Source organism: Stylophora pistillata, chromosome 7 (genome assembly GCF_964205215.1).
Source record: "Stylophora pistillata chromosome 7, jaStyPist1.2, whole genome shotgun sequence".
Taxonomy (NCBI): domain Eukaryota; kingdom Metazoa; phylum Cnidaria; class Anthozoa; order Scleractinia; family Pocilloporidae; genus Stylophora; species Stylophora pistillata.
This window is the reverse complement of record NC_142525.1, coordinates 18,662,316-18,682,315: the sequence shown is the minus strand read 5'-3', so window position 1 is coordinate 18,682,315 and position 20,000 is coordinate 18,662,316. Positions and strand designations below refer to the sequence as shown.

The following is a 20,000-nucleotide window of genomic DNA, read 5'->3' as shown; positions in this document are numbered from 1 at the left end:
TGCGACTCTGAGAACCTTAAGAAAAATAAGGAACTTTACTAATTTTAAACTACGGAAACATTTGGTAGAAACATTAATTCTGTCTAAAATAAGCTACTGTGACATTGTTTTTTATCCACTACCAAAGTTCCTCTCAGCTAGACTACAAAGGCTCCAGTTCGCTATGGCTAGTTTCATCACTTGTAAATATGTAAACAGTATATCTACCATTTTGGATCTTGGCTGGCTACCTATCCTGGAGCTAAGGGACTACTCACTACTAAAGACTATTTTTAAAGCACTGTATTCTGATAACTGGCCTTCCCATTTAAATTTGCAAGTCGTTAAACCCGTTAGGCATCTCCGTTCCGGTGTTGCTCCAAGGCTTTATGTTCCATTTGTACAGGGCACCTTTCAGCATTCAGCAGCCATGATTTTTAACGAATTGCCAGCAAATATAAGGAATTGCACAGATTTTAAAGAATACTGCAGGCTCTGCAAGGCGTTTTTGAAGGCGCGCGCTTTGTCTTCCTTGTAAAGGTATAGAAACAACCACCACCACCAACCAATATATTCTGCAGATTTACTTTCATGTATAGTTTCTATTACAATTTAGTTAGTCATTATAAATTAGTTTTCATCTTAAATTTTAGTATCGTAGGCCTTCACAGATGAAGAGCCACACCTTTTTATGTGGATATACTGTGAATAAACCGTTATTATTATTATTATTATATTATTATTACAACGAAGCAATAGAAGGCTGCAAATGTGTCGGGGTGCTTTTGTTTGTTAGGGACATATGCAATCTCACAATTTCCACCGTCGAACAAAGGAAAAGCAAATAAAACTAACGGCAATGTTTTTCAATAAAATGCCCAGTAAACAAAGCCGAACCCAACTATGCTTATTTCATTTGGTTAAGTGGACTTGGTTTAAATTTGTTTAATTAAAGAAGGTCCGAAACGTCGGATGTAATCGATTGACGCAGATTACGCATAGCCATCTCGAATAATTGATTAAGGTTGTACCGTGACAAACTTTCCTAAAGGTGATTTTCTACGAAACTTCAGTAGCGTTAAAGGCTTCCTTTTTTTCGGAAGCTGGAGAAGAAGAAGGAGTGAATGCTCAGGCTCTTAACTGTCAGGAGAGGAAACATTTCTCCAATGTTATGCTTCCCGAGAGAGCTCAAGCCACACATCACAGGATTTGTCCAGGGCCAACTTTTTTTTGTTAGGAAAAGGAGGCACCAGGCGTCATGGAAACCTTCTACGAGACAACATCCGACGGAGCAGGGGGTGCTAACTGCATTTCTGGGAATTTCTACGAAAAGATCCAACAAGTTCTTAAAATTTTCTTTGAACATGATGTCTGTGATGGTGTGACCTACGCCCAACATACCAAACGAAAGACTGTTGCGGCAATGGATGAGGATCTCGATGGGGTTAACTATTAACCGTCAAATGGCCAAAATATTAACCGTCAACGGTCGAAAACGCAATAGTTTTACCACCAACCGTCAACTAAGCAAGCCAATGTTAGTCGTCAAGTGTCTTAGATATCCTTAATTAAGAACTAAACGATTGCCTTAGTCGGGGTCAAGTTCAGGTGTTTATAAATAAAAATTTTGATGGATCTCAAAAATACATTTACAGTCCCATTGAGGCCCTCGTGGATGTGCTCTACGCCTTGAAACGCCAAGGCTTTACACTTTATGGCTCTGGTGGCTAAAGAAATAAATAAACCTCAAAGAACTGATTCACGGCTCTTAAGAAGAAGAGGCTGCAATTGTGTTGGGGTGCGTTTGTTTGTTAAAGACATATGCAATCTGACAATTTCCACCGTCGAACAAAGGAGAGCCAAATCAAATTAACTGCCATGTTTTTGATATTCTTGAGGTTTCAGAAAAATTCCCAGGAAACCAAGCCGATCCCAACTTAATTTATTTCATCTGGTTAAATGGACTCGCTTTTAATTTGTTTTAATTGGTCAGGACCCAGTTGCGGGATGTAATCTTAATTCCTAAAAAAATTCTACGACACAACATCCATGGAATCACCAAGCCAGCAATCCGACGGGCAGGGCGATGTTAAATGCATTTCAGGGCATTTCTACGAAAAGATCCGAGGAGTCCTTACAATTCTGTCGGAAAAAGATATCCGCGATGGTGTGATCTACGCCCATCATGCCATACGAAAGACCAGTACCACAATGGACGTGCTATACGCCTTGAAACGGCAAAGCTGTACCCTTGACGGCTCTGGCGGCTACAGAATTACGAAACCTCGAAGAATTCTACTTTGACTAATACGATTCCTGATAATAACCTTGCTTTGAAATCTGCTCTAAGCTTTTCCCTTCCTTGCCATTTTATTTCATTCTTTCAACAAGAAACTATTTTCTTTCCAGACAAGAAAACGCATTCTACTTTAATTCCTAAAAACATTCTACAATCAAAACCTCGCTAATCAAAACCTCGCTAATTTTGCAAACCAAAATAAGTGACTCGAATCACGTGTGGTTTAAGGACAAAGACACGCATTTTACTTTGACTAATACGATCGCTGATTAAAACTTTGGCTTAAATCCGCTCCAACCTTTGCTATTCCTTTCCATCCTCGTCCCTTAAGGCGAGAAACTAGTTCGCTTTTTGGAAAGAGGTACATTTGAGAAAGACGACTTAATACATTTTGCTTTTGCAGTAACATGACATTTACATACATACATAGGTTAATTGACCATTTCCCATAGGGGCTTTTCAGGGCCAACACCCACCCATCCCACCCAGGTGATGACATCCACCGCATAGTAATCTCGTGCGTGGGAAATTAACGTCTCCAACCCCTAACCCTGCAGGAAACGGGGCCTACGGTTTATTCGTCCTTATCCAAGAAGACTAGAATATCTATCCATTTCTTGATTATAGAAAGGTAGAAAATTCTCCTCACTTATTTTAAGTCCATGAGTTGTGGTCCGGCCGGGGCTCGAACCCTCGACCTCCCGCACAACACAATCCGGCGCTCTAACCAACTGACCTAACCGGGAGGCAGTTGAGCTAACCATGAGGCGGTGAGCTAAACAGGAGGCGGTTGAGCTAAACGCTAACCGCCTGGGAGCAAGCTAACCGCCAGGGGCAAGCCTAAGAACTTTCCAATTCTGTGTTGATTCAAAACAAAATGAAATCACCTTTCGACTTCTTTGACACGTGTAAACACCCTTGGACTTAAAGGTTTCTTTCTCATCGTTGTTGACCACGACTTTGGCAAGAGGTGGTGAAGGAAGTCAATTCAAGCAAATTGAATAAAGATATTTGGAATCAGCAGGTTCACTGAGTATTTTATATTTGGAATCAGCCGGTTCACTGAGTATTTTATATTCACCTGAACGACATCAAGAACATTGTCACTGACTTTTTTTGCCTTCGTATGCTTAGCCGTGAAGATAATCATTAGGCACCTTAAGTAACAGACGTCGCCGGCCTCATGACGGCAACCGGAAACGTGAAATTTCTTTCCAGTCCTAACTGCGCATGTACAACACGTTGTGACTTGCCATTGTTCCGAAGTCGAGAGCGCGAGAACGTGAGGTTTTACCTCGCGACGAGAGCGTGAGTATTTAATCTTTTGTTTTGATCACTTTTAGCTTACTTTCGGACTAATTCAATTTGGACGCTTGGTAAAATTACATAATTGATTTTATGTTAGAAATAATGTTCTATAAGCATTTTTAGGCTCAATTTCTTTAAAATTATTTTCGCATGCTAAACTAGCTTCCACTGAGCGAAGAGGTTGCTTTTATTCAACGGAATACTTAGTTGTTTTTTCCGATTTTCTCAATGTATAACCGGTAGATTGTTATAGCTTGAAATAACAGTAAGTCATTTTTGTAGTTCTGTGCGAGTCGGCAAATCATCCCAGGACCGCAAGTGATCCCGGACAACGTAAATGATCCCCAAATTGGACCGCAACTGATCCCGGACTGGAAATGATCCCCGATGGGGAGCGCAAGTGATCCCGACCAAGAAATAAAGAGTAGCATGGACTTACATATATTCCACCGTTGCTTTTTCTTGTTTTTCGAGGGACGAAGATAGACACTAATAATTCTTTACATACTTGGAAAAAAATAAATAAAAATTTCATCGCCCCTAGAAATTAAAAGTCTTGCTCTTCTCTCTCCGTAAAAATCGTACCAAGAGTAGCAGAAAATTTTTTCTTCCTGGCATTCTTGGGTGGTCGGCCGACTGACCATGACCAGGGACAACCGTAAAGGGCACTGGTTTTCAGAATTAGATGTTTGACCAGGGGTCGAGGATGATCTAAACTTTGTCACCGCCGTGTGAACTGTCTCAAACGTGCTCGTAAAAATGGCTAAACTACTTTATCTACTAATCGCAGTTGGTCTTACAATGGTATTATTTGTCAGCGTTCCCGGAGTAAATGATAGAGCAAACACGAAGATGAAAGGAAAAACGAGGTAAATTTGCATCCTGATCTAATATAGCATTAATTGATTACTTCATATCCGGATCAGTTGTCTTGAATGCGTTCTCTTAAAACAAAAACGAGTCGCCATTACTGAATTCATCGTTAGGCAATAACTTTATTTTTGCCTGAAAATTTAATAGACCTAAATAGGTGCGATTTTCACTCAATGATGGACTGCCATACATAATTTGCTCTCTCCTATATGTGCACGTGCTCGGACTTTACCTGTAGTTTCAGGTTCCTATATTTGGCTTTACCCAGATTTAGGGATGTCTGGTCACGCAACTTTTAACCGTGTTACAGCCGAGTTTTGAAACTCCAGCAGATCATTTGTGGACCGACATGGGTGCCAGGTTGTAAAACCTTGCACCTCGAGTTCAGCTAGCTCCCCACGGATAGTTATCCTCTAGAGTCTTTAACTATTCGTGAATTGTACTAGAAGGGTGGATTTTTTAAATAAAGAAATAAATTGCGAATTTAACAGACTAAACTTTCCCAACCTGTAGTCTCAAAGAAAACTATGCAATATACAGCATCTTAACTGAAGAGAAATCACTGCACGATTGGCCTAAGAAAGGTGACAAAGGGTTGAGGCAACAGGTTTATCGGAAGTTAAAAAGCGACATCTATGCCGTGAAAGAAATCCATCATCCGACAGCTGGATAGCCGAAGAAACGAATAGTCGAAAAGGCAACTGACTGCATTGTACATGGTGAAAAAGTGGGTTGTTTCTCAGCTAGTGGATAGTGCGCACTATGAAACGAAAGGGGAAGACGCTAAAAAATCGAGCAAATAAATGTCTCAAATTTACCGTGGGTTATCACTTCGAATCATCCAACACTGTCTAAATTCAGTGAAGCAGCAGCAAAAAACCTAGACCCCTTTTTCAAAATAAGGTGCCTCTCCGGCCATTCAGAGCATCAAAAGTACAAGAAAGACATCAAGTAGATCTTGTAAGCATGGTTAGCATGCCGGCTACGATGACGGTTGTAATATCGTTACTATGTACGTATATGGTATCGCCACCATATATGCCATTATGTTGTTTTGGGGAGATTAGGACTGAGATATAAAGTACGAGGTTGTGAGTTTCGGGTCGTTGTTACAAGAGCGGTTGTTTGAATAAAAGGATCTTTACATTGGCAACGAAGGATGGGATCACCAAAACAGATCGATGGTTCTACACGATAGTCAGACCAAAAAAAAGCGCGAAACATGGCCGCAGCGCTACCTACGTTCCCGGAGCTTGACGTAACCGATATTCAAAGTCAAATGCGTCTTGATACGTAAGAGTAAAATATATTGGGAATTTTCATACCTAAAAGTGTGACAACGCAGCAATAGCACTCGAAAATCTGTCGTACACTCTGACGCAACTGTTAGACGCCGGAAGAGCCATGGAGCTATCACAAAAACAAGCCGCCAACATAGAAGAGACTCAAACCGTGAACAAATTGTCCTCACTCGGTAGCTGTCGAAGTCCACGAAATTGCAACGCTAAAGCTGGCACAGACAAAGATGGCGGACGTGCAACAGACAAGAAGTTACGCAACCGGAAGTCACGCGGAGATAGTCACAAGATCCGGAAATCAAGTGATAAATGCCGAAATTGCGGTGGAGACTACCCCCATCCTGAAGGAAAAACGTTCTGTCCCGCTCGAGCGAGCATAAAGATCCTAGATGAAAAGAATACTGCAGGTTACCCAATTGTCCCAAGCTTAAACCGAGTAATGTAAAAATCTACGGTTACTAGTCAAAGGTTGGCGTTGTGGGAAAATTCAGTACCACGTTTGAGTAGGAGACGAAAAAGTTGCGCGCCAAGTTCTATGTAGTGAAGGGATCCAGTGGCTCCCTGCTCAGCTGGAAGACTTCACAAGATCTTAGTCTGCTTCAGACAGTTCAGCAAGTCAAACTCCTACCGTCCAAACTGGAAGCAGTAACACCCTCGGGTCTATTAGCAGAATATGACGACCTGTTTCATGGGCTAGGCAAACTCAAGAACTATCAGATAAAATTGCACATCGACGAGGAGGTAACACCCATTGCGCAGCCGCACAGAAGAGTCCCATTCCATGTTCGCAAGCAGCTAGAGGGGCACCTAGAGCGAGACGAAGAGTTAGGCGTGATATCAAGGGCCATAAGCCTTGGGTGTCCCCAATCGTGGTCGCATCTAAACCGAAATCTCCTGGCAAGGTACGAGTGTGCGTTGACATGCGCCAGGCAAACAAGGCAGTCAAACGTGAACGCCATGTCACCCCCACGGTGAAAGAGATGATCGGCGACTTAAATGGGGCCAGAGTTCTCAGCAATCTAGACCTCAATCAGGGCTACAACCAGCTTGAACAGGCACCCGAATCAAGGTACAACACCATCTTCAGCACACACATGGGTCTCATGAGGTACGAACGTCTCAACTTTGGTATTTCAAGTGCCGCTGAGATTTTTCAAAGCGTAATCCGCGACACGCTTGAGGGAATTGAAGGCGCAATTAACATCAGTGACGACATATCAGTGTTTAGAAATACGCTCGAAGAACATGACCAGAGCTTGAAGGCTGTGTTCCAGCGACTTAGAAAGAAAGGTCTGACCCTGAACAAGAGGAAGTGCGAGTACAGAAAAAAAAAGTTGGAATTCTTTGGATATGTGTTCTCCAGAGATGGGATCTCACCAGACCCGAAGAAAGTTGCAGATGTCGTAAATCTTCAGACACCGTCAACAGCATCAGAAGTTCGCAGCCTTCTGGGGATGACAAACTATTGTTCAAGATTAATCCCTGACTACACTACCAAGACAGAGCAAGTGTTGACTTTGCTGAGATCCCAAACAAAGAGTATCTCCTTCTGATTACTGACGACTACTCCTGGTACCCAGTGGAGGAGATTATGAAATCAACCGCCGTAACAAGGTCATACCAAAGCTCGACAAAGTATTCTCAGAGTTTGGAATCCCTGATGTAGTGAAATCTGATAAATGGGTCCGCGTTCAACAGTAAAGAGTTTCCAGCATTCGCAGATGACCTTAGCTTTAAGCATCGGAAGGTGACTCCAAAGTGGGCAAACGATGAAGTAGAAAGATTTACATACATACATACATACACTTTATTGATGCTCCCTAAGTGGGCTTTTCAGCTCAATAGAATAAAAAAAATAAAAAAAATAAAAAAATACAAATATATAAATTAATTGAGAATGCAAATACAATAATATTATAATTACAAAATATATATCAATAATATAATATATCAACTTAATAAAACATTTGCAAGATGACGTCTAAAATTCCTGGGGCATTTTAAGGACTTAATGTTATCATTCAAGGAGTTCCAGAGTTTGGCTCCTCTGAAAGCAAAGGAGCGCTGCCCTGTTGACAGGCGACATAAAGGTATATCCAAAGCACCAGATGATCGAGTTTGTCTATTATGGACTTGAGAACGTGATTTAAACATATCAGCAAGATAGTCTGGAACAAGCTTGTTAATACATTTGTGCATCATAGTAGCGTCATTTAGAATGAGTTTCTCTCTAATAGGAAGCCATTTCAACGATCGCAACCCATCCGAAATATGGTCATACTTTCTTAGTCCCAGAATAATTCGCCCAGCAAAGTTTTGGACTTTTTGTAACTTGTCAATATTGCTGCTGCTAGTATTACTCCAGACAGTTGAACAATATTGGAGTTTAACTAAAGACAAATGAATTTATTACTAACAGAAGTGTTTTCCTATCCAGGAGGTGCTTGATTCTGTTAATTTGGTACAATTTAAAAAGGCATTTAGAGGCAATCTCAGTGATATGTTGGTTATAACTGAGGTGTGTGTCGAGAAGAACACCCAAGTCCTTAACGACAGGCACAGGTGTTATTTCCTTGTCAAAAAGTGTTATACTGAATGATGACAGTTTCTTTAAAAGTTGTGGTAATCCAACAGCTAGAACCTTAGTTTTGTCCGGATTAATCTAAAGAGAGTTTTTACAGCACCACTGAGATATTCTCGTAAGATCTTCGTTTAAGGCGAGGATGGACGTGGGTAATTCGGCAGGTGAAAAGGACAAATACAATTTACAATCATCAACATAGGAGGCAGATAGACAACGTTTAGGAACAGAAAGGAGGTCGTTAACATAGATTGTAAACAAAACCGGACCTAAAATAGAGCCTTGCGGAACTCCGAACTCAAGTGGGAGTACTTTAGAAACTGCGTCACCAATTCGAACGCACTGTTGTCGGTTAGAAAGGTAACTCTGAAACCAATTCAACGCACCCTGGGAAAAATCGAGATTTTGTAGCTTGGATAACAAGATGTCGTGTCGAATACTATCAAATGCTTTAGACATATCTAATAAAACCATGATGGAAACTTTCTTGTTATCCATAGCCTGGAGCAACTGATCTGTAACGTACAACAGAGCTGTTTCTGTCGAGTGAAGCTTTCTATTTCCGCTCTGATGTGCTGCCAGTTTATTATTTCTAATTAGATGCTCCATAAGTTGTCCATGTACCAACCTTTCAGTGACTTTTGAGACTATTGGTAATAATGAGATGGGGCGATAGTTGTTAGGGACATCTGGATTACCGCATTTGAGAATAGGTGTAACCTCTGCTGTTTTCCATGCACGTGCAAATGTGTTGGTAACAAAGGAGTTATTCACAATGTGGGTAATTGTTGTTAGCGTACTAGGTAAACTGTCTTTAAGAATTCTAGAAGATATCTTGTCCATTCCAGGAGCTTTGTTAGATGGTAGGCTTCTAATCACCCTTTCTACCTGATTTTCCGTGACTTGATGAAGAACGAATAATTCGGGGCTAACGTCGGTGGATATGTGTAAAGGAGTCGGCACATCCAAATTTACATTAAGTCCACGATGTAAAGATAAGTCCCTGGCTTTTTGAGCAGTAATACTGCCGACGGAAATGAAGAAATCATTTAATTCGTTAGCTAACCCAGTGGGATCCTCAGAAGCCATAAAGCTATCTTGTTGTTTACGTGGTAGACACCGGTTAATGATTTTCCAAATTGAGTTAGAATTTCCATTGCTATCCAGGATCTGAGTCCTGACGTGAACTTTTTCGGCCACACGAATCTCCCTTTTCACTTCTTGACGAAAAAATCTGTATCCGTTCCAGTGGAAAGGGTCATTTGTTTTTCCCGCAAGTTTGCGCCATTGGTCGCACGTTCTCATTAGTTGACGAATTTCTGGTGTTATAAAGGGGTTAGGTTTAGATCTAATTTTAACCCTCTTGACTGGAGCATGTTGACTTAGTACTTCCAAGAACAGTTCGTTGAATACATCAACTTGATCGTTGAAATCGTCAAATAGGCTTATTATGTGAAAAGGCGCATATGACAAATCACGTAGGAAATTGTCGGCGCTGTAATTAGTATAGCTTCTAATAGTGACGTAACAGGGCTTGATCCTTGGCTTTTTTAACTTCAGCGAGATGTAAACAAGATTGTGATCGCTAATAGTTGACATAAGGACGTCGTTTGAAGCAATTAGTTTCTCATTCGTGGTTATCACAACATCGATTAACGATTCCCCATTCTCCGTGGCTCTGGTTGGTTTATTGATTAATTGGGTGAGGTTAAAAGTAGAGCAAAAATCGTTTAAAGCACGGGATTCTGCGTTATCTTGAAGGAGGTTGCAACTGAGGTCACCCAATATAATGACATCAAGACCTGACAGGAGGGATTCGGTAAGACTGTTGGCAAGATCATCTATAAAATTTAATGGAGTACTCGGTGGTCGATATACTGTGCAGATGACGAATGACTTATAACAGCGACTTTGCACTTTTAGCCACAATTGCTGAAAGTTATTATCAGAAACTGAGGATACATTCTCCAGTGATGAAACTTTGTAGTTTTTTTTAATGTAAACACATAGTCCGCCGCCAGGTTTGTGCGGGCCACGGTCTTGTCTATACAAAGTGTAGCCTGGAATATGAATGCTCTCGTTGTTGACTGAAGAATCCAGCCAAGTCTCTGATATCGTAAAGATGTCGAAATTATTTGAGACAACGGAGTCCTTTAGCAGAATGAAGTGTTCCCTGGACTTCAAGGAGCGGATATTTAAATGAGCAATCTTGATGTTTGACTTCGTGTTGCAGGGAAAACTAAGATTTGTGCGCACCGTAAAAAATATAGTAAAGACAGTAAGGTTGGAGCACAAGAGTTACAAGCAAGAATTAGACAGAATGCTGAGGAGCTATCGCGCCACGCCGCACGGCACTCTAAGGGTTGCTCCGGCGGTAGCACTGTTCGGCAGGCTAATGAAGACAAAGCTACCTGAGATGATGACACCCTGCTCAGACAACACTGCTATCAGGCGGCGTGACCAAGCAGTAACGGCTGAAGTGAAAGAGCAAGCGGACAACAAGCGGTACACCAAGCCATCGGCTATCAAAGAAGGCGACATTGTACTGATTAAGAGAGACGAGACAAAGAAGAAAGATAACACATCGTATAACCCGATACCGCGGACTGTCATCAAGACCAAAGGGTTTATGGTCACGGCAGAAAATGCAGAAGGCGTCCCTATCACGAGGAACTCTTCATTTTTCAAGAGCGTGCCCGACTTCAAGATCTCCAGTGAAGAGCAAGAGAACTCCTACGGTGACGGTCCTCCGTTGCAGCTCGATGGTGCACCTGCGAGACGCTACCCCCAGCGTGCGCGAACACGTCCAGCCAAGCTTTCTGACTATGTTCTTGACTGACACTCGTCTATATCAGAACTCTTTTATAAGGATTTTAAGGCTTTTAGGAACCGGACACTTTCTGTGACTCTTTTTCTTTATTCAGTTATGTTTATTTTCGGACATGTTGTTTTCGTTGTTTGATTCCAAAGAGGAGAGGGGTGTAATGTCGTCACTATCTACGTATATGGTATCACCACCATATATGGCATTGTTGTTTTGGGGAGATTAGGGTTGAGATATAGAGCACGAGGTTGTGAGATTCGGGTCGTTGTTACAAGAGCGGTTGTTCGAATAAAAGGATCTTTACAACGGTGATACTTAAAAATACATAATGTCTGTTATTGACATCTTCAGTAGGTTTCTTTTCTCACGTCCTCTTCAAACAGAGGAGATTAGTGAAAAGGCAGGACATCTTTTAGACATTTACATCAAACATGCCCTCCAGAAATTTTGTAAAGCGACCAAGGTTCAGAATTTAAAAAGACTGTTTGTGAAACGCTAAACGTTCCCATAATTAAATGCTCCGCAACAGTCCCCAAACCTAAGGAAAAGACGAGCGCTCTTACAGAACGTGGAAGGAAAAAAATTGATTTAATTAACAACAACAATGCCGATCTCAACTGGGTGAGGTATTTGCAACAGTACCAGCAACTCTAAAATGAATCACTACATCATTCTCTTGAACAGTTTTCTCCATTTGAAGTGTACTTCGGTGGAAAGCCTAATACGTATCGGGAAAAACTGTTTCTTGGGGGAAAGAAGGAATATGAACTTCCAGAAGAAAACAGCAATGGTATCGAAATAGATGAAATGGATATACCTGATGGAATGTAGTAAATGTAACGAACAGTACGTAGGAGAGACAGGTCACCCAATTCACCATTGTGGCAATCAACACCGTAGCGACATCAGAGGTGGACATAAAAACATACCCTCTGTCAGACATTTTAAGAACTGTGGAGTCGATAATTTTAAATTTACAGTTATTGAAAAAGTTAGAAGTCAAAATCAAGAAATCAGAAAAGCAAGGGAAAAATATTGGATTTTAAGACTCAATCCTACTATCAATGAGCTTACTACATGAACTATAACTATTTTAATTTATCTATTTTAGTCACTATAACACGTTTCGCTGTTATCTATACTTTTTTATACTATATTATTACGTCATGACATGTTTACTGTTGACACGAATTTTAAATTTGAATATTGCTCACGTAATTAGTATGCTCCTGAGGAAGACCGAGACGGTCGAAACGTCGAGCTAATAAACCAACAAAGCTACATTGGAGTTGGCCTCTTGACCATCACATTTCTGCCTTTATTTACGTTATTTCAAGAATAATGGCTGATAGTTTCTAAAGAAACTGTTTAGGACTGCGTCGGCGGGGGTAACGACATAACTTGAATATATCAATAAAGTTGAAATGGTAAATTGGCCACCGTTACGATTTTAAAAGCTGACGTTTCGAGCGTTAGCCCTTAGTCGGAGCGAATAGTGAAATTGTGGGTTGTGTGTGCTTTTAAAGGCAGAAAATGGAGCCACGTTATTGGTGGGAACATGGCAACGAGAAAAACACGAATAAAAAACACGAATTATTCGTTTTTTTCTTGTTGCCACGTTCCTTCCAATAACGTAGCTCCATTTCTGCCTTTAACACAACCACAACCCACAACCATTTTCTGCCTGCACACACAACCCACAATTCCTCTATTCGCTCCGACGAAGGGCCAACGCTCGAAACGTCAGCTTTTATAATTGTAACGGTGGCCAATTTACCAATTCAACTTTGTTGATATATTCAAATTATATATCTTATCACGAAACCCGCGTATCTCCGCCACGAGAATGTGGCAACCACACTAAGACGACCGCAGAGCTTGGAGATCAACGGTAACAAACCTAATAGAACAAACCTAATAGAACCGTAACGATGCGAGCCCATGACTGACCAACGTTACATTCCACATGAAAACGATAAAGTTGTGTAAATGAGATAAGCGGAAGCGGGCACAGCCCGAGTAACATACTAACGATGAAAGCAGTCTGGAAAGCGTATCATTATCCAGATTGAGGAAAAAGTACAGACAACGTAACCGAATAAAATGTCTGTAGTCGTTAAGCAGTTGAGAATGAACCGACAGCTCAATGCCTGACTCGATTCATCCCGGACACAATCTAGTATTAAATGTCAGCTTGTTGAGCATGAAAGGACAAAGTATTCTAAAAATATGAGGCGAACGAAAACTAGCAAACTAGGAATTGACAGCCGTACAATTGATAAACTACGCTAAGGCGAATGCACTGCACGCAAGAACAGGAAGAGCGTAGCAGCCCATGTCTGAACTACATAATGATTCATTCATCCCCAAATACGAAATTAGTTAGCATGTAAAGTGCCCGACCTAATGTAGAGCTTGAACGCGTCATACTTCCAGCGACCAAGAGCCCGGATTTGAGCGTCGGAGAGACCATTCTCAGCGGCAAGACAAGCGGCCCCTATACGGAAACTATGACTTTTATATCGAGAAGGGTCGATTCCACAAAAGGTTAAACAACGACGCAACTCAGAATTGAAACGGATGATAGTAATAGGGCTCCCAGCAGGAGGGAAGAAAAGTGGCCCGGGCTGATTGCCTCGTAACCGACAATACTCGAGGAGCTTTTGCCCGGACAGAATGGAAGGGAATCTTCGCGTGCAATAATGATATCGTAGGGCCGGTTGTCTGTGTTATGTTTAAAGCGAGTGAGTGTGATCTTGACCCTGCAGATGGCGGCTGAACTCGCAAGAAAGCTGATATTGCAGTACTGGACAACGCTACCAGAACAATCACGGCTTTTGTTCGCTAGCACTCCGACGCGGAAAAACCCGTAAAAAGGCTACTAAAAACATAGTGGAGAACGAAGTGCGCTGAGAGGCCGAGGAGTTGGTATGGTGCAAGGAGCGAACCAGTTGATGGAGAACAGATCGTATAATGGGCAGCCGAATATCGGCCGACTTCGAGCGACTAATAGCCCTCAAAAGTTTTTGAATGACGAAGGTTTTGGTAGGATCGTGTACACCGGCAACTTTGTGCACATAACTAATAGCGGAGAGATAAGACGTTACTGTGGCGGGTGCTAATTTTCGAGCGTTTAGATAGGAAATGAAAAGGGCCAGGGAAGCGCAAGTCAAGGGGAGCGAGGGGGAAGCGGAATTGAAATAGTGGCTCTAAAAATCGTTAAAGACTGCCCACACTCTCTGATACATTTTCGGGTAGCGGACGATAGTGACGACTCAAGCAGAGCCCTCAAATTAGTGACCAACTCTCCGGCAGAAGGCTCTCGGGCACTTTCGTGGGAAATTCGTGCACTCCCAGACACAGTTCCTTGAACTTGTTGACCTGAAACCGGGAAATGTGATCGGCGGGAGTATTGTAAACACCTGGAATATGCCTAGCTCGAAACGTTATGTTGTGTCGCAGAGAGGTTAACACTAGGTCACGGACCAATATCATCACCAAATTGTGTTTACAAGCGTGATGATTAATGATGTCAACCAAAGCAGCGTTATCGGTGTTAAAAATGACACATCTGTTGGCCATCAAAGTAGGCTTTTGTACATTATGCTAGCATTTTTTGGAGCATTTTAGTGAGGCAAAAGCATTGAGCATTATTCGAGCATTTTAGTGGCATTTTCCCGGAAAAGTAATTTTTTGCGAGAAAATAAAATAGAAATTAACTTTTTTCAGTCCTGCTTTTAATTCACGAAAAAAACCTAATACAGCTGAGTGGAGACTGAGGACAAGTCAGCGGTTTTACCTTTCAAGACTCAAAAGGCGGCCATATTTGTTTTCTTCGTGACCCGTGTAACTTACACTGGTCACGAAGAAAACATAAACCTGTATACGTTGTCGTTACTTGCAACACTTGTACGTAAGTGTAAACTTTCAAATTAATTAAAAAAAACCTTTGTATAATGAGCATTATCCGAGCATTTTAGTTACTTTTTTGGGGGAGACCGAGCATTTTAGTGGGAAAAATGGAGCATTAAGGTGGAGCATTTTAGTGGGGAAACAAAAGCATAATGTACAAAAGCCAACATCAAAGGCCCCCAGATGCGCAGAGCGATAACAATTGGGAAGAATTCTAAAAATGTGATATTAAAATGCCGCCATGTTTCCGGCCACGCGCCAAAAAACCAATGCTTACCAAAGATAGCGCCATAGCCCTTCGTGCCGGCGGCGTCGGTAAATAACTATAAGGGATTCGAGACCTCCCATAACTCAGTATAGAAAAAGTTCCTACCATTAAAGTGGTGTAAGAAAGAAAGCCAAACCTGAATGTCACATTTCGTTTCCTTAGTCAAGCGAATACGGTGATACGCGCGCTGGATTTCCCTGGTAAGGTCGATCAGTCGGCGAAGGAAGGCGCGGCCGGGGACGACAACTGAGCATGTAAAATTCAAAAGCCCTAGTAAGGACTGTGGTTCTGGAAGCGTTACTTTACGCTTCGTATAAAAGTGATGCAATAGCAGCTGACATTTTCGAAGCTTATCGTCCGATAACCTAGCTTCCTGTCGCACCGAATCTAGAGTGATACCAGCCAACTGTATTGTGTCGAATGGCCCGACTGTCTTTTCCTGTGCCATTAGAACCCCGAGATAACTACACATGCGAAGAAAATTGTCAAGATCGGATTGACATTTGTCCCTTGTAGGGGCACTAAATAGAAAATCAGCCAAAATGTGAACTACACCGGAAGAAATAAACAAATGTTTTCATAGCCACCCAAGAGCTGAACTGAAAGGTTCGAAAATCGCACAGCTGGAACTACATCCCATTGGCAAAGTATGTATGGATCATAGTAATACTGATTAGCCCATTTCATGCCCAATAGAGAATTATCTTTGGGATGAAAAGGGATTATGCGAAATGCGGATTTAATATCAGTCTTAGCCATAAAACAGCCAGCTCCTAACTGTTTAATGACAGATATGGCATGGCTAATAGACGCATAGCGAACTGAAGAGAATTCTTCAGGAATGTGATCGTTAACAGATGAACCCTTAGGATACGACAAATGATGTATTAAACGAAATTCAGAGGGATCCTTTTGGGAACGATGCCCAAGAGGGAACAGCGAAAATTCAAAAAAGGAGGTGAAGGAAACGGGCCGGCTATTCTGTCTGCTGCAAGCTCCTTGTCTAGTTTAGCTGTAACAATGTGGGGCTGTTCTCGCGCGCTCTTCAAATTAGGAGATTCGAAAGGCCGCCTTTCCCCCATAAACTTAAATCGGAAACCAAAACAAAAGCTATCAACCAAAAATTCCTTCATAGTCGGGGCATAAACGTGCAAAAGAAATCAAGCCTGTCCACCCTTACGGGGGTGGCCGGACTGCTGAGCAGGGGGATGGGCTTGTTTGGCTCCGGGGTGAGCAGGGGGGGCGCGTTGCGAACTAGGTGATGAACATTGACTTGAGGGATAGGGTGAGCCACATTTGAAACAAACGTGGTCGAAGCGGCACCCACCACAAAATCTCCCGGCGTGAAATGCCCAACACGTTCCCTTCGGAAACGACTGGCTGTTCCGAGAGCGCGTGGAGGCCTTATCAGAAGAGACCTGGGGTAGAGCCCGAATATTTGTCACTGCCCTTAAACATAGTTCTCAATGAATAGCATCCCAGGGGTATTGGTCGGGAGCTGACTGTCTTACGTAACGAAACTGTTCGTCATAAAATGACCAGTCGTCAGGTTTAGACGCAATGTCCCTCACGACCTCACAGTATTTCATCAGCTTAGAAGCCTCCGGAGGATATTTCTCCACATAAATGGTGACAAAAGTATTAAAAGCTGATAACCACTGATTGAGGCTATGAATCCTCTTAGGTGGCTGGCTAGGTTCTAGTGTCAACTGGGGCTGATTAGACGACGTATTTGAGGGCGTTAAGGACAGGGTATAGCGATCGATATTAGGGGACAATGAAAGTAACCCGCCAAAATCAACATATTCACTACCCCAAATTTTTGCTTTGATTTTTGGGTTGACTCTAGAGCCGAGAGCTATGGCTATGCTTGAGAATGCCTGCCGAGGGGAACTCTGAGGCTGTGTACCTTGAGTGATAGCTGTGATTTCCCCTTGAATGGCCCCGCTGGAGGAACGCTCCCCATCACCTTCAATGGGAAGAATTGAAGGTGTTCTGGGGTCTTGAACCAGGCTGGGGGTCCCTCCGGTTCCCAACGCTTGTTGTATCGCCTGCGAAATGGTCGTCGTGATAGAGGTTGACAGAGCTCGCAGATCCACGGAGATCAAGTTCTGCTTGTGGTCACTGCTCCGAGTCTGAGCGGCAACAGCCACGTTTGGAGAAACCTCAGAAAGGTCGGAACCTCGCGTGCGTTTCGTTCGTCTTTGCGTGTTGGACTCATCAGAATGTGCAAGCTTCGTCCTTTGTGTGTTGGACTGATCGGAATATGCACGCTTCTTCCTTTGCGTGTTGGACTGATCGGAATGTGCGCGCTTCCTGGGTGGCATGGCTTATCAATAAAATTTTTTTGATCAGAAACGAGATTATGGTAAAATAAAGTTTAACATTGAATCGCAAAGGGGTAGCACTGGAAATAATGCACTCTATAGCGACGGGAATGAACTTAACAATCACTGTGAAATAGCGCCAGACATAATATCATGCCTAAAGTAAAGGCGGAACACCGAGTGCAAAGGACACACCCAGAAACTGAGCGGTCGGAAAGGATTGTACACTCTTGTGGTAACAGCCAATGCCTAACTTTGGAGCCGGAGCCAGTAAAATAATTATACATGTGCAGCCAGAAGGTGTACATACGTTTCGTACGTAGTAACGACAGTATAATAAGTCGTGTAAACAAACAGCTTTGTAGGTGAGTCATACGTAGCCGCGCCTAATAAGGACAATGGCTTACGGTAAATATATAAGGCTGACACAAACAATAGGTGAATGTAATAGTAAAGCATCAAAGACTCGTTATAGGGCACAAATTAACGCTGGCAAAACATGTGAAAAAGAATGCAATCTTAACAGACTCCTTCCGGAGACAGAGAAAGTGGCGAAAGGCGCATAGATCGCAGAACTGCCCCTCTGATACACCCGATGGCGTATACACCCGATGGCGTTCATTTGAACTCCTAGAGTTCAAATGAACGCCATCGGGTGTATAAAAATTGTCTTTCGCCTTCCAAAACCCTCTATGGCCCCAGAATATGGCATATGGTATAGGGTCTAACATAACCCTAAGGTATCGTGTTAACATGCTGACCTTTGTGTTAAAATCCTCAGCTGAGTTTCGGCGAACAGTCTGGCACACGCACACCAACTTCACCCGGTATGGCTCGTGTAAGAAATGGACAAATTCTTCGAGAGCTCAACCAACATTCAATGGTGAAAGAGTAACGGGGTAATTGCTACCTAGTTGGAGAATAACGATACTAGGGCGAAAGGAATGGAGGACATGTTTGTCGAATTTTAACGTCTTTTCGACTGTTCTACCCCCAACGCCATGCCAACGTATTAGCACAGGCGACGAGATCTGAAAGTCAAGATCAAAATCGTCGGGATGATACGTAATGGACTGCTTCAAACGCTTAATAAAGGAATGCCCAAGAATCAGCACACGTGGGGTGGAGTTAGACATGCCCCAACTATTGGCCGAAAAACCCGTGCAGCTGACGTCAAACGGTAAAAAAGAACCAAAAATAGAAAAGAGAAACGAAGAAAAGAAAGTTAGACTTGCCTGAAAAAATTCTTCTACAGCACCGAAAGTCTGTGTTCGGATGTTAACACGATGGAAATGAAGGCGAGAAGGACCAGGAGAGAAACTGAGCTTACCTATAACCTTGGTGCTATTTCATCTGACCTATATATATGTTTGTATGGAGTTTGACTGATGAGTGGATCAACTTTTGTTGGTCTACGAAACAGGCTGTATTAAAATCCATATGTGCGTAACCTGAGTAGTCCATTTGCTACTATATATATGGTATCTTTCCTATCTAGTATTAGGCGTGATTTAATAAACCCTCAGAATATCAAATTAGCAAGGGATAACCTAACCAAAGGAGAACGAGTTGCTTTAAAACAATTAAGAAATTCTGATGTAGTAATTCGAATGCAGGATAAGGGTTCTCGTTTTGTTTTAATCGAGAAAGAGGAATACGAGGATAAAATGTTCGGCCAGCTTTAAAACCAATTGCATTATAAATCCTTGCAGGAGGATCCTACTATTAAACATTTGACTTTAGTTGAGAGCTGGTGGGACAAATGGGTCAGAAAAGGGGAAATTTCAAACCAAGTAGCTAACTGGATAATTAACAAGGAAGCAAAATCAGGGGTTGCCTTCGGAAATGTCAAAACCCATAAGGCAGGGAACCCACTTAGGCTCATCACGTCTTGCTGCGGTACGGCAATAGAAAATCTCTCGGCCTTCACTGAATTTTACTTGCAACCATTGGCTCGTAAATTACCATCGTTCATTAAAGACACCACCGATCTGCTCAACAGGATTGAGGAGCTTAATCGGAATGGCCCTTTCCCCGAGGGCACTCTATTGGTTTCATGGGATGTTGTCTCAATGTTTCCTAACATTGATAATCAACTCGGTCTTACCGCAGTGAAGAGGGCACTGAATGCCAGAGAAAATAACTTTCCATCCACTAATTGCATTTTAGAAGCGGTAAAATTTGTTTGAAGAGCAATCATTCGGTTTTCAGAGAAAACTTCTTTCTACAGGTTCATGGCACAGCCATGGGCCCTAAGAACGCCTGCAGTTATGAAGAACTCGCCATGGGTGAAACAGATTTTCAGGCTAAAAGCACATAAAGCCGGCTTTG

General features: G+C 42.3%; 4 pseudogenes; 1 reads left to right on the top strand and 3 right to left on the bottom strand.

Annotated features, from left to right (window-relative positions):
- Positions 1–13,540: 13,540 nt before the first annotated feature.
- On the bottom strand, positions 13,541–14,744 carry LOC148726964 (uncharacterized; annotated as a pseudogene).
- Positions 14,745–14,937: 193 nt separating this feature from the next.
- Positions 14,938–15,914, bottom strand: LOC148726963 (uncharacterized; annotated as a pseudogene).
- Positions 15,915–16,502: 588 nt separating this feature from the next.
- LOC111346446 (uncharacterized) lies at positions 16,503–17,669 on the bottom strand (annotated as a pseudogene).
- Positions 17,670–19,184: 1,515 nt separating this feature from the next.
- LOC148726962 (uncharacterized) overlaps positions 19,185–20,000 on the top strand; it is a 2,070-nt pseudogene continuing 1,254 nt past the window's right edge.